Source organism: Polyodon spathula, chromosome 11 (genome assembly GCF_017654505.1).
Source record: "Polyodon spathula isolate WHYD16114869_AA chromosome 11, ASM1765450v1, whole genome shotgun sequence".
NCBI lineage: Eukaryota > Metazoa > Chordata > Actinopteri > Acipenseriformes > Polyodontidae > Polyodon > Polyodon spathula.
The window spans coordinates 28412861-28426752 of NC_054544.1; positions in this window are offsets into that span (position 1 = coordinate 28412861).

Consider the following 13892-nt stretch of genomic DNA (forward strand, 5'->3'; position numbering starts at 1 on the left):
GAATATCCCCCGGAGCACAATAAAGTCTATTATTAAGAAATGGAGAGAATATGGCACAACTGTGAATCTGTCTAGAACAGGCCATCCTCAAAAACTGAGTATCTGTGTGAGAAGGGCACTAGTCAGGGAGGCCACCAAGAGGCCTATGGCAACTCTAAAGGAGTTACAGTCTTCCACGGCTGAGCTGGGAGACACTGTGCATACGGCAACAATATTCTGGGTGCTTCACATAACTGGCCTTTATGGGAGATAGGCAAAAAGAAAGCCATTGTTGAAAAAAACTCACGTTAAATCTCGGCTAGAGTTTGCCAGAAGGCATATGGGAGACCCTGAAACCAAATGGAAGAAGATTCTATGGTTTGATGAGACCACAATAGAGCTTTTTGGCCTCAACTCTAAGCGCTATGTTTGGCGCAAGCCTAACACTGCACATCATCCTGAGAACACCATCCCTACCATGAAGCACGGTGATGGCAGCATCATGCTATGGGGATGCTTCTCTGCGTCAGGGCCTGGAAAGCTTGTGAAGATGGAGGGCAAAGTGGATGCAGCAAAGTACAGAGAAATCCTGGAGGAAAACCTGCTGAAGTCTACAAGAGACCTGGGACTTGGGAGAAGATTCATCTTCCAGCAAGACAATGACCCCAAACATACAGCAAAAGCCTCACTGGTGTGGCTTAAAAAGAAAAAGGTCAATGTCCTGGAGTGACCCAGTCAAAGCCCTGACTTCAGTCCAATTGAGAATATGTGGAAATAGTTGAGCAATTTTGCAAAGAAGAATGGGCAAAAATTGTAGTGTCCAGATGTGCAAAGCTGGTAGAGACTTATCCAAATAGGCTCATGTCTGTAATTGCTGCCAAAGATGCCTCTACCAAATATTGACTCAAAGGGGTGAATACTTATGCAATCAATTATTTTCTGTTTTGTATTTGTAATTAATTTAAAACAATTTGTAGATTTTTTTTTTTTTTACTTTGACATTAGGGACCTAATTAAATCCATTTTGATTCCTGTAGTAACACAATAAAATGTGGAGAAGTCCAAGGGGGTGAACACTTTTTCACGGCACATATATACAGTACCGTGAAAAAGTATTTGCCCCCTGTCTGATTTTTTGCACATTTTTCACATTGAATTTGGTCAGATCTTTTTGTGGGTTGTTGTAGTATATAGAGGGAGTCTGAGAGAAAAAATGACACCAAAGTTTGATGCTTCTTTCATTTGTTTGGTGTGCAAGGTAATCAAACATGCAATCATCTGGTGTGAAAAAGTTATTGCCCCCCTAGTTAACTAATCCTAATTAAAGGGATAATTAAGGTCAGCTGTTTGAATACTTTGGTTAACAGTCAGGCCTGATTTGGGCCAGCCCTGCCCAATATAAACCTGATTAACTTTGGCCCTTACCATCAGAGTGAAGTTGTCAGCACACAGGTTCTAGAGGCACATCATGCCATGATTGAAAGAAATTCCTGAAGACCTCAGGAAAAAAATTGTTGATGTCTATCAGTCTGGAAAGGGTTACAAAGCCATTTCTAAGCCTCTGGGGCTCCACCAAACCACAGTCAGAGCCATATTGTCCAAATGGAGAAAGTTTGGCACAGTAGTGAATCTTCCCAGGAGTGGCCATCCTGCCAAAATCTCTCCAAGAGCAAGGCGTAAAATCGTCCAGGAAGTCACAAAGAACCCTAGAACAACATCCAGGGATCTGCAGGCCTCTCTCACCTAGGCTAAGGTCAGTGTTCATGACTCCACCATCAGCAAGACACTGATCAAAAATGGAATTCATGGCAGAGTAGCAAGGTGGAAACCACTGCTCACTAAGAAAAACATGAATGCTCGTCTCAAGTTTGCCAAACAGCACCTGGATGATCCTCAAGAGATCTGGAACAATGTTCTATGGACAGATGAGTCAAAAGTGGAACTTTTTAGGCCAACATGGGCCCTGTTATGTCTGGTGAAAACCAAACGCTGCATTCCACAGTAAGAACCTCATACCAACGGTCAAACATGGTGGTGGTAGTGTCACGATTTGGGGATGCTTTGCTTCATCAGGACCTGGACGACTTGCGATCATTGAATGAACCATGAATTCTGCTCTGTATCAGAGAATTCTACAGGAGAATGTCAGGCCATCTGTCCGTGAGCTGAAGTTGAAGCGTAGCTGGGTCATGCAGCAAGACAATGATCCGAAACAAACAAGGAAGTCTACATCAGAGTGTTTAAAGAACAAGAAATTAAAAGTTTTAGAATGGCCTAGTCAAAGTCCAGACCTAATCCCCATTGAGATGTTGTAGCAGGACCTGAAATAAGCAGTTTATGCTCAAAAACCCACAAATGTCACTGAGTTGAAGCAGTTCTGCATGAAGGAGTGGGCCAAAATTCCTCCACGTCGCTGTAAGAGACTGATCAATAACTACAGGAAGCATTTGATTGCAGTTATTGATAATAAAGGTGGCGTAACCAGTTATTGAGTCTAAGGGGGTGATTACTTTTTTACACGGGGGCATTGGGTGTTGCATAACTTTCTTTAATACATAAATGAATAAGTATCAAAATGTTGTGTTATTTGTTCACTCAGGGTCCCTTTTATCTAATATTAGATTTTGGTTGAAGATCATAATTTGTAATTATATATCATATATATATGGTATATATATATATATATATAATATATATTATATATATATATATATATATATACTGTAATCACCTTAGTGAGTGGTGTTTTTTATAAATTTTTTTCCTAGGACTGATTTACCTTTGTTTGTATTAAAATGTATATCACAAATAAATGGTAAAGCTAACGTGTTACCAGACCCAGTTTCGTGACTGCCATGGAAATGGAGAAGCTGAGCTGTGGCATTCCTTAGCTGGATCGTTCTCTCGCAGGGCAGACTCTTGAATATTTCCAATACTTTTCCTTCTTTGGCTCTTCAGTGCAGTGCTGCCTGAAGCCTTCTGTCTGTCAGTCTGGAGACGGGGCAGGTACAGCTTATAGAGAAGGGTTTGACGACTGACAACGTAAAAGGGGAAAAAACACACTTTTGAGTTCTGACACTGCCAATAAACCTTCCACACAGTATGTTCTTCTTTTAAATAGCAGTAATAGTGTTATCAAAAAGTAACAGTTTGTCATTCTTTTCAAAATAGCTTTAAACAGGTCCTTACCGTATCATATAAAGGTAGCACTTTGCATTGTGTGTCTAATTACTGTATATTTACATTGTAATTACTGTAAATACATGTGTACTTACACGTAATTACAGTGGTTATGCATAGTTACAATGTACTTAATATGTAAATCTTTTTTGCAAGATATATGTAAGTACACAATTGAATCATAAAAGGATTTTTATGCAAAAATTTCACATAGATTAAATATAGCGTTATACATTCCCACGTGTTGCTATAACTGTTAAAATAATATACATGTATTTTTTCTGATCATTATTAACATCCTGACATCCTTGTTTTTACACTATAACTCAAAGCTCTTTTCAAAATGTCTGCTGTGATGCACTGACAGTGTAAGGATTATTGTCCACATTGTCAAACAGGTAACACAGCAGTAACGATCCATGATGTGGAACAGAACAGAGAAGCCAGACCACTTGTTATGTTTTTTTTTTGTTTGTTTTGTTTTTTATCTCTTTTCCTGCAATGATTTAGTAGAGCGGACATTTTGAAAAGAGCTTTGAAATAGACTTTAAAGCTATAACTGTAAAAAGTTGTCAGCATGTTAAGAATGAAAAGAAATACACAATAGCTTTGTAATTATGTGTAAGTATACATGTACTTACTAAGTAACTACTATGTAAATGCACAGTAAGTAGAGGCTTTTAATGGAAAGTTACTGAAAAAAGAAAAAAAAATTAATCAGGCCTGTGAAAACTAGTCAAATAAAGGGAGAGAAAATGTCAACCATAGAAGTCAATAGTCAATGACAAAGCAAGGTGCAGTGCAGTAGACAAACATGTGACACTACTGCAATGCTAGCTCATGGTGTAATTGTGCTAAACAAGATTTAGAGCTTTACAAGTGTGCTAGTCTTTAAACTTCAAGGGTAAAAACGTATTGCATGTTTGTTTTTGTTTTTTTTTTCAATCTTGTTATCCACAAGGGTGCTGTCTAAGGGATGAGTGTTCCTGCTTTGCTGCAGCAGAGCTTTGATGGCTCTGACCTCTGTATGAATTAAACAGTTTGCAATCCCAAGCCTCTGTTTCCAATCCTCCTGCTGACTCTGTGCCATCCCTGCACAAACAGAGGTGTTTAAGAAAACGTCTCCGTGCATTAGGAGCCAGACTCGTCTAAGCAGCGCTCTGACAGCCTCTTCCACGCTATGTCTTTTTGAAGGATTCAGTTCTCAGAGAAAGACGGCAGCTGTCGGAAAAGTGGCTTCAAAAAGATTTGATCATGCTAGCAAAGACATTCACCTGCTGTTTCGCATGGAGATTTTTTAGCCAGCGAAATATTTAAAAACATTTCTGAAGTATTACAGCTGGAATCCCCTTTTGTCGTGTTTTTTTTTAGGTGTAAAACTTTTTACAACATGACTAATGGCAGGTACTGTATTTTTACACGTGGTTGTGTAATGACTATGTAAGTACACACGCAATTGCAGTTTAGAGAAGTAAACAGCACACTTTTAACTCCCATACCGAAAGAAAGGTTATATACAGACTATATTGTGAGCCTAGTGTTTGAACATTTATTAAACTTGTGATCAGCATACCAGGATATTTTTGTTTAACTAATAGTAGGTTAGCTTTTAAAGCTAATGTATTATTAAGTCTGCAGTGCCTTCAAAAGTTTCATTCAGTTCGACTCACTTTGACCAGGCATGAAAACATTTATTTAAGATTTCGCTGAGAGCGAAATATATCCATATCCATGGGTGTCGTGGACAGAAAGCAACCAGAGATCAAATATACAAGAGAGTTGTATTGCTTGCTTGTCTAACGAAACCGAGTTGTATGGATGTAGTTAGGCCCAAGATTTGTCTACAATCACTAAAATAATAAAAGTGTGTTTCTCTGTAGGACATATTTCCATAATTGTAAACTTGCAGAGCAGGATTTCACAGTCCTGAACTGTGCTTGATACTATGTCTGTTGTTCTTCTCATGGTGACTATTTGATCCCCAGACTGTGACCATGACCACAGAGCCAATTAGCCAATTACAGGCAGGGATTGCAGGGTCCTGCAGGCAGGGGAGCAGGCAGCTGCAACTGGGAGCCCTGTCTCTCAGCAGCTGGGTCCAATCAGGACCCCCACTTAGGTCATCGGGTCAGAGCCTGCTTATTTTAATCAGCAGAATTGGCGTAATCTGTGCTCACCTCATTAACAGGATTATAGGCCTCTTTACCCTAAAGTACCTGACCACACTTTTCATGTGTAAAATAAGGATCTGGCAGCATTGGAGACTAAAACTCTCTCTCTGCCTCTCTGTGGGTCTGTGCACAGGGACAGAAAAGGGATTGAATTGTACATCCCTGTCACTATAGGGTTATGTGTATTTCTCCCCTGCCTGCTCTCTCTCCCTGTATTCCTGTTTGCTTGGCATTGTCAGTATGGAGCTGGTAAATTTATGGAAGCTGAAAGTGTTGCACTCTGGTCTCTCTGAATATTTTATTGACTAATCCAGCAGTACGGTGACATGATACAAATACAGCCTGTCATGATCAGCTGAATGAGATCCCGTCAGCACACCTGTGTTACAGGGTACTGGGGTAACTTGGTGTTCCATTAAATAATCATACTGTACATGCAGACATAATATACAAATACATGCACACCTACACAATGGACATAGCTAGGCTCCAGAGAAGCACATTAATGCATGGTTTCACCACTGGACAATGCTATGCTCTCAATACCTCAGTAGCATCGGCAATGCAAAAGTGTAATGGCATAAACTAGAGCACAATGGATTCATATTTGTTCATTACTCATTGCTTTGGCATTGCTGCTTGTGCTGCAACCTACTAATGGTTCTTCAGGGGTAACAAAAAAAAAATAGAAAAGTTAAGACAGGAACTTCAAGTGCTTGCTGACCCCTGTCACCCTGTCCTGTAATCCAATCTGTGTCTCTAATTGAAATAGTAAACACCGGCCCAGAGCTCTGCCCTTTGGTCTTGACCCCGATTCGGGAGGGCTTCCAGACTAATCAGTCAGTGGGCGGGCCGGGGTCAGAGGTCAGCACTGCCTCCCTGACCCTAATTACAGAGACTGGAACCCAAATCACTTCCTGTCTGCAAGGACCTGTAGACAGTGCAATGGAAACCAGCAGTGTGCCTGAAACAGAGTGCTTCTGGAACAGTGTGGGAACCTGCATGTGTGTCAGAGCTAAGACACTGAGGAGCACAGTTTTATTCTCAAGTTGAAATTAATTACGTCTCTTTTGATCTGTGTTTTGCCTGGCACTACAATGCGTTTTGACTCACTAGCGTGAAGGACGGTGGGTGTGCAATGTGAGTCTGCTTCGGCTTCCCTCTCTTTGTCTCCATGCTAAAGCCCCTCGCAGTGCTGTCACTGGCTGGCAGCCCGGACATGTGTTGGGCTTGTGTTCCACAGGGAATAGGCAGGCTCCGCTCGGAATTAGCAGAGGGCTGGGAGCGGAGAGGGACTGCCTGCCTGCCTGCACGCCTTCCTCTGCGCGCAGTCGAAAATCCCCCGAAAACCTGATCCCATCCATGCTGAGCCGCAAGGGAGTGAGGTCACTGACAGCTGGGTCTTGCAGCACCACGGGGAGCACATCCTGTTAGGCCTGCCCAGTATGGGCTGTGTTCAAGAGGAGAAGAGCAGGGATGCACTGAGCTGGAGAGAGAGCTGCAGAGTGGCATGGATTTTATAAAACAGCCCTCTTATAGGTTATTTCTATTTAAAGAATGCATATGTGTTGAATGTATGTATGTATGTATTTAATGATTTATAAGGAGGGGGTTGCAGTACATCTACCTGTCTGAGCACTTGGAACTTTTCCTATTCTTCAATTCCATTGTATGCTGAGTGTCATCACGTTGGTTCCTTTTTTTTATTTTTTTTAATCCCAAAACAATTCAGAAGGAAACAGCTAGCCCAGGCAGAACTGCGCTACTTGAACACTGAATGTAACAAGTGTAATGCAGGCTGACACAGTGTACAGTATATTCAGCACAAGCAGTGCTGTCCGTAGCCACATTCGTTATTTTTGAGGGGTAGCGTTGAGCTGTGAGAGCGGGGAGCGGCCATGTGTTACCTCTGCATGCGACACTTGAACTGCGCACCCTGAGATATCCATTTAAACCTGTGTAATCTTGCAGGGTATTAATCAGCTAAACATTTCCTCGAAACCTGAGAATGCAGGAAAGTCACCCCGAATCCATATCAAAAAGCGCACAGCGCCATTTTATTGGGGATGAAAGATGGAATTTGGTAAATCAGTCACTGTTCAGAGTTTGCCAGCAGCTTGTTCACACATTCGGTAACTTTATCCAGGGAACTTGAGATACCCCTGGCAAGGGAAGACAGTGAGACATACATTTATACTGGCTTTTAAAAGAGGGCTTGTCCCCACATAGCTGTGGGAAACAAGGAGGGGGAGACGACTAGTCTGTATGTGTGTGTTTCTCACTGACCAGTAAGGGAGAGGGCCAGTCTGTGTGTGATCATCACTGACCAGTAGAGGAGAGAGATAGTCTGTGTGTGACCATCACCGACAAGTAGAGGAGAGGGCCAGTCTGTGTGTGACCATCACTGACCAGTAAGGGGGAGTCTTTTCCAATCCTATGCTCGTGAACCTCTATTCAGTCAGGAGTTCCCACACCTGTACCACTTCATACACGGTGCAGACCCTGAAAACTTGCTTAGCTTCAGACCAGGTGCAAGGTAGTTACGCCACAGTGCAGATGGAAGGCTTGTAAATATCTGGGAGTTTAGCAATTACTAGTGGAAAACTATCCTTACTTTACCCAAGCCAGTGGCCGATCAGGGAGAAGGACACACTCCTGCTCTGCACTGCGCAGCGATCCACCCCGACTCCCACACTGAGCCCTTGTTCCTCCTCAAGCAGATTTCCTCAGAGACACACGGGCGCTGATTTTGTCTCTGAGGCGCCTTGTGGGCACCAGGAGATACCATGGGTCTCACAGGGGGAGATGTCGTTCTGATAGGACGCTGCAGTTCAGGTTCAGTAGATTTAAACTGGACGCATGAGTCGTCTCCTTTGTCCTCTCAAACAGTTCTCATTCCGTGAGATTGACAAGTGACAACTCACTTGGTCAGTTTTCTGCAAAAACTGGGACAGTGAACTTCATCAAGAAAGGCTTGCGAGTTCTGTTTTCAGTGCATTCTAAAAAAGCGCTGTAGTTTACAACAAAAAAATTAACAACCCTCATAAGATTATGAGTGATAAATTGTATACATGAATAAATTCCCACAAGGCACTTGTAACACAAACCAGCTCAGGATAAAATCTCCTTTTCTTGCTGCAGTCAAGATGTCAGGCGAATGATTTTAATGTGATTAGATATGCCGGGAACAGGGATAATATTTGTGCTCATGTTGTGCTTGGCTGGAGCATAGCGGGAGTATTGCTGCTCTGAGCCTGAGGCGGCTTGCTGGCCAGGAAGCCTCAGTGTGAGATCACGGTGAGCCCAGAGGCTCCGCTCAGTCTAAAGACAGTGTCGGCCCACACAGCTGATACCCCAACCCAATCCCAGACATACTAGCCCTGCTCTGAGACACCTGCTCGCAGAATTAGCACCTTGGGGCTGGAGTTTCCACCAGAAGCAATAAATCTCAACAGGGCTTGTGTTGTTGTGTACACTGGATTCATTTAAAATGTCTCCCTAATCCTGACCGTTGTTAAACCATACGTATTCCCCAACCAAGCCACTTTTCCAGAGTTTGATTTCCAGTAAATGTACTTTGCTGGTTCATTATTAAAATATGTTTAATTTCAATGTCCACGTAACATTAATTGTTAAACTTGACCTGCTACTTAAAAATAATCAAAATTGTCCAGACTTTGCAGTGGGCAGGTTAAGTAAATGTACACACAAAAAAAAAAAACCAAAAAAAAAAAACACATGAATCCTTTTCCAAACTAATTCAGGAACTTATACTTAACCTAAGATCTTTTCCATCAACTTTCTTTAGAACTACTAAACTTTCTTTAGGTACTTACCCTTACCACTGAAGAGCAAGAAGGTGTGATGCTTGAAGAAAGTGCTGTCCATCTGCTCCTTGTGCCTTCAGTAAACTCCCCTGTCGGTCTCCACACCTCTCCAGGCAGTAGGGTTGGATGTGTGATCGTGGGATTGGGGAATTCTTATGCATGTATTTAAAGAGGTGATGATTATCTATTTGGGCACACCAAGATATTTAGCAAGCAAGGGGGTCTTAAGGGGGTAAAGAAACCAACGAACGCAACACCCCACCCAAGTCCTTCTGCGTTCCTTGAAAACTGATTGCTGTGCCTCCTATATTACTAATACATTTTCATTACTATGCAAATATATTTATCAAAAAAACACAGAAACTGGAGTGATCCACGCCAGCATTCAGGATTAGGCAAAAAATAAAGATTTGGAGGAGCTGAGGATTAGGCAAAAAATAAAGATTTATTCTAACATGTACACCCACCAATCCAGTTTACAGTAGGTCAGAAATTATAAACAGTATGAATAGTTTTTTCAGTGGCATGTATCTCTCAATTGTGCCGGCTATGGGGGGAATGAAAAGAAACCGGCCTCTGAATTATTTTGAGAACCATTTTGACCGCTGAGTGTAAACACTGTAAAAAAAAAAAAAAAAAAAAAAGAATAAAAAAATAAATAAAAAAAAAAGATGTTGTGGGCTTTTATGAAGACCACATTTAAGAAAAAAAAAAAAAAAACTTCCATGTGTGAGTAATAAAATCTTGCTGTGGACAGAGCAGAGAAGAGGCATGTCATATGAAAACTGTTTTTCAAAGCCCTGCTGGCACAGGCACCCCTCTCCCTGCACCAACGCTGTTCCCATTTATTTTTCAATTAGCAGGTTCAGCCTGTGAAGCAGCTTTTAAACACCCAGCACAGTTCTGTGAGAGAGAGCCAGCGCTCAAGTTCACTGGGGGGTCATCCCTCACTCATTCGTTATTGCTACCTTTTTTTTAGCAGCTTGCTTCAAACGCCTGAGACCATAACAGACCTGAAATGCAAGACTGCCCTCTGCTGGAGATGTGCAGTAGAGACAGAAAGCACAGGACTGCTTGTTGAACTAGCAAACCCGTGTGCTGTAAAGACAGAAAGGGTAGGACTTCCTGTAGGAAAAAGCAAACTGGTAAATGTTTATTTATTTGTTTATTACAGTTTTACTGTTAAAAAACAGGCTTTTTTGTTAATCTGCTATCAGCATTCTATTCACAGATAAAGAATGTTTTCAATAGCAAACCTGTGGGAACTTTTTTGAAGACATTGACAAGTCTCTCACACACACAGTATTGTGGGGAGCATGCCTCTTCTCTCTCACACACAGGCTTGTGGGGAGCATGCCTCCTCTCTCACACACACAGTATTGTGGTGAGCATGCCTCCTTTCTCTCTCACACACACACACACAGGCTTGTGGGGAGCATGCCTCCTCTCTCACACACACAGTATTGTGGTGAGCATGCCTCCTCTCTCTCTCTCACACACACACAGGCTTGTGGGGAGCATGCCTCCTCTCTCACACACACACACACAGGCTTGTGGGGAGCATGCCTCTTCTCTCACACACACACAGTATTGTGGGGACTGGATTTATTTGACCTCAGCCTCACCCACTGCTCTCTCTCCTGTTTGTAACATCCTAAAAAGCTGGCACTGTTTTTGTGTTTTTTAAGACTCTCCTAAAAGGTTTTCATTGTGCATTCATATCTACTAATGGATAAACTGGGAACGGTTGTTCTCTCGAATTCTCAGTGCCCACTTTCACCCCTGTGTCAGACAGAGCACTCGTTCTAGAGCTCAAGAAATAAAGAGCTGTCTGTCTCTTGTGGTAGAGGGCCACAGATGGTAAAATTAGAGCACTGGTTCTGTGCTTGTTATTTCATTATCACAGATGTGTTGGTTTTTTTTACATTGAAAATTGCTTGCAAAGCAGCTGTACTTCCTCCTTTAAAAAAGTAATAAGTGTATGGTCATTATCAAAAATGAACTTCGTTTCCGACGGTACCTTTATGTGTACAGTGCCCAAGACTTTTTAAGCGCTTACTTTACTCCATTAAATAACAATATTCGACATTATAGTGTATATATTGATATACATATATATATATATATATATATATATAATATATAGTATATACTTATATATAGTCTATATATAATTTCATGAGGAATTTACAAATAGTCTATTCATATAAAAGTGATGCAGTATATTCCAGTTTATTCACAAAGCAGTTTAGTTGTCATTTTTGTTAATGCATAACCTGTATAAACACCCCTAATGCATCGGCCTATATATTCAGATTCTATACAGCATAACAAATATGCACATTTTGAAAATATCTACATGTCTTGGTAATAAACGTGTTACTAGTGAAATTAAATATTTGTAGTTTTAGCAGGACTTCCAAAAAGAGGAAATCGTCGCAAAATGGTTTTATAAAGTGGTTGAGGTCGTGTGTGTAAGATGGAGCTAAGAGGCAACTTGAATCATCATGCAAACGCTCAATCACCAGTTTATTCATACTGGTATCGAACCCTGTGAGCCATTATAAATACAGCAGCTTTGCACAGCTGTATCGATTTCACGTCCTTATAGGCGAACAGTAACTAATAGTTAATATTCAGTATATAGATGTTATATATATATATATATATATTATATATAGATATATTATATATATATTATAACACAATATATAACCTACACAAACTAAATAAGTACACAAACTAAATTAAAGTACATTCATGTGTTAGTCGTGTCTGTACACAACAAAAAAAGTAACTTTTAGCGTTTCGTTGATTGAAGGAGGGAATTTCTTTCTTCTTCTTCGAGCCAGTTTTACAAAACTAAGACAAAAGCGTCACAGGGGGGTGGCAACTATATATGCATATAATAATAATAATAATAATAATAATAATAATAATAATAATAATAATAATAATAATAATAATAATAACTTGTAGTGTTTGCAGCAGTAACTACAGTGGCGTTTTGCCTCCACGCGAAGTTAATTTGTATCATAACAATGTTTAATAAAATATGGTGTAGTTTATTCTCATAATAACCAAGCTGTCCATTTGAAATAATCAAAACGCTTCTATCCTATTATTCGTAAATATGAATTAATTACTGATAATGTTGTATTTCCATGATATATATATATATATACCTATATATACGATATATATATTATAATATATATATATATAATATATATCATGGTTGGATAAACCCAACCTGGAAGTTTTAATTAACCTAACTCTATTACATTATTTATATATTTGTTTTATCATATTAATGTTTAAAAAATCTGGCTAGTTTATTCTCGTAATAGCTACAGGCGAATTCGTCCTGACACATACTACAATATATAGAACAATGATATTTTTATTTTAAAATAATTAAAACGTGATTGCACGCTTTTTTAATTGCATAAATTAGTCGTCAGCCAATGAACACATATCGATGTGTTGAATATACACAGGGACATGTGTTAAGGTAGCTTAATGTGAAATAAAAGCATTTCTCTTCCCAGGACGCAGGTAGAGTTCAGAGAAGCTACACTCCCCAGAAAGACACGCTGACTGAATATGTTACACACATAAGGGCACCATAAGTTCAGTGTCAGGTTTTATAGCATTCTTTGCAGCACATTCAATAAACAAGAGCTAAGATGTTTTAGTAAAAGCTGATATCGACATTCCTGCATAACATTAATATGAAAATAATGTAGGGCTACATGGAAACTATTGCGTGATTTAATGTCACTACCGCGGTTTGCCCCGTAGCTTTCATACATCGCAAATATGTGGCTACACCGACAAATGTGAACCTGTGTTTTAAATATATAAGAGAAGTGCTTGACATGTCTGCAATGCATGTTTTAAAGAGCTATATATTATATATACATTTATATACATTTTAGCTCCCAGTGCGTTTGGTTGTACAATATATTATTGTTGACTCAATAATAATAAAAAACTAATACTAATACTAATAATAATAACACTACTACTACTACTAATAACTATAATATAATAATAATAATAATAATAATAATAATAATAATAATAATAATAATAATAATGGATTAGAAACTGCATACATTTTGTTTACAATCAATATTGAGTATGCTAAAGAGTCATAGTTAAAAACAAATGTAATAATAATAATAATAATAATAATAATAATAATAATAATAATAATAATGAGCAGTATCACGTAAAAAAATGATAGAGGTGGGCAGGGGGTTTTCTTTTAAAAGAACAACAGAGGATGAAAAATCTCACCTGAAAAAAAAACAAAGAGTAACACCTTAAAGTTAAACTGTTTTTTTTTTCTTTTTGCTCTCTCTTTTTGCACACCTCTAAGTTCCTCTCCCTTTCATACATAGCTGAAGAGTGTTTGCCATGGGAGTGCTGTGGTGTGATTCACTGTGCGAGTGTGTGACAGTGCGTGGGTATGGAAGCGCTATATTCATCTAGTTTGCAGTGGTGTGATTCACTGTGCGAGTGTGAATCCTATTGTGCAAACAGTGCGTGGGTATGGAAGCGCTATATTCATCTAGTTTGCAGTGGTGTGATTCACTGTGTGAGTGTGTGACAGTGCGTGGGTATGGAAGTGCTATATTCATCTAGTTTGCTGTGGTGTGATTCACTGTGTGAGTGTGTGACAGTGCGTGGGTATGGAAGTGCTATATTCATCTAGTTTGCTGTGGTG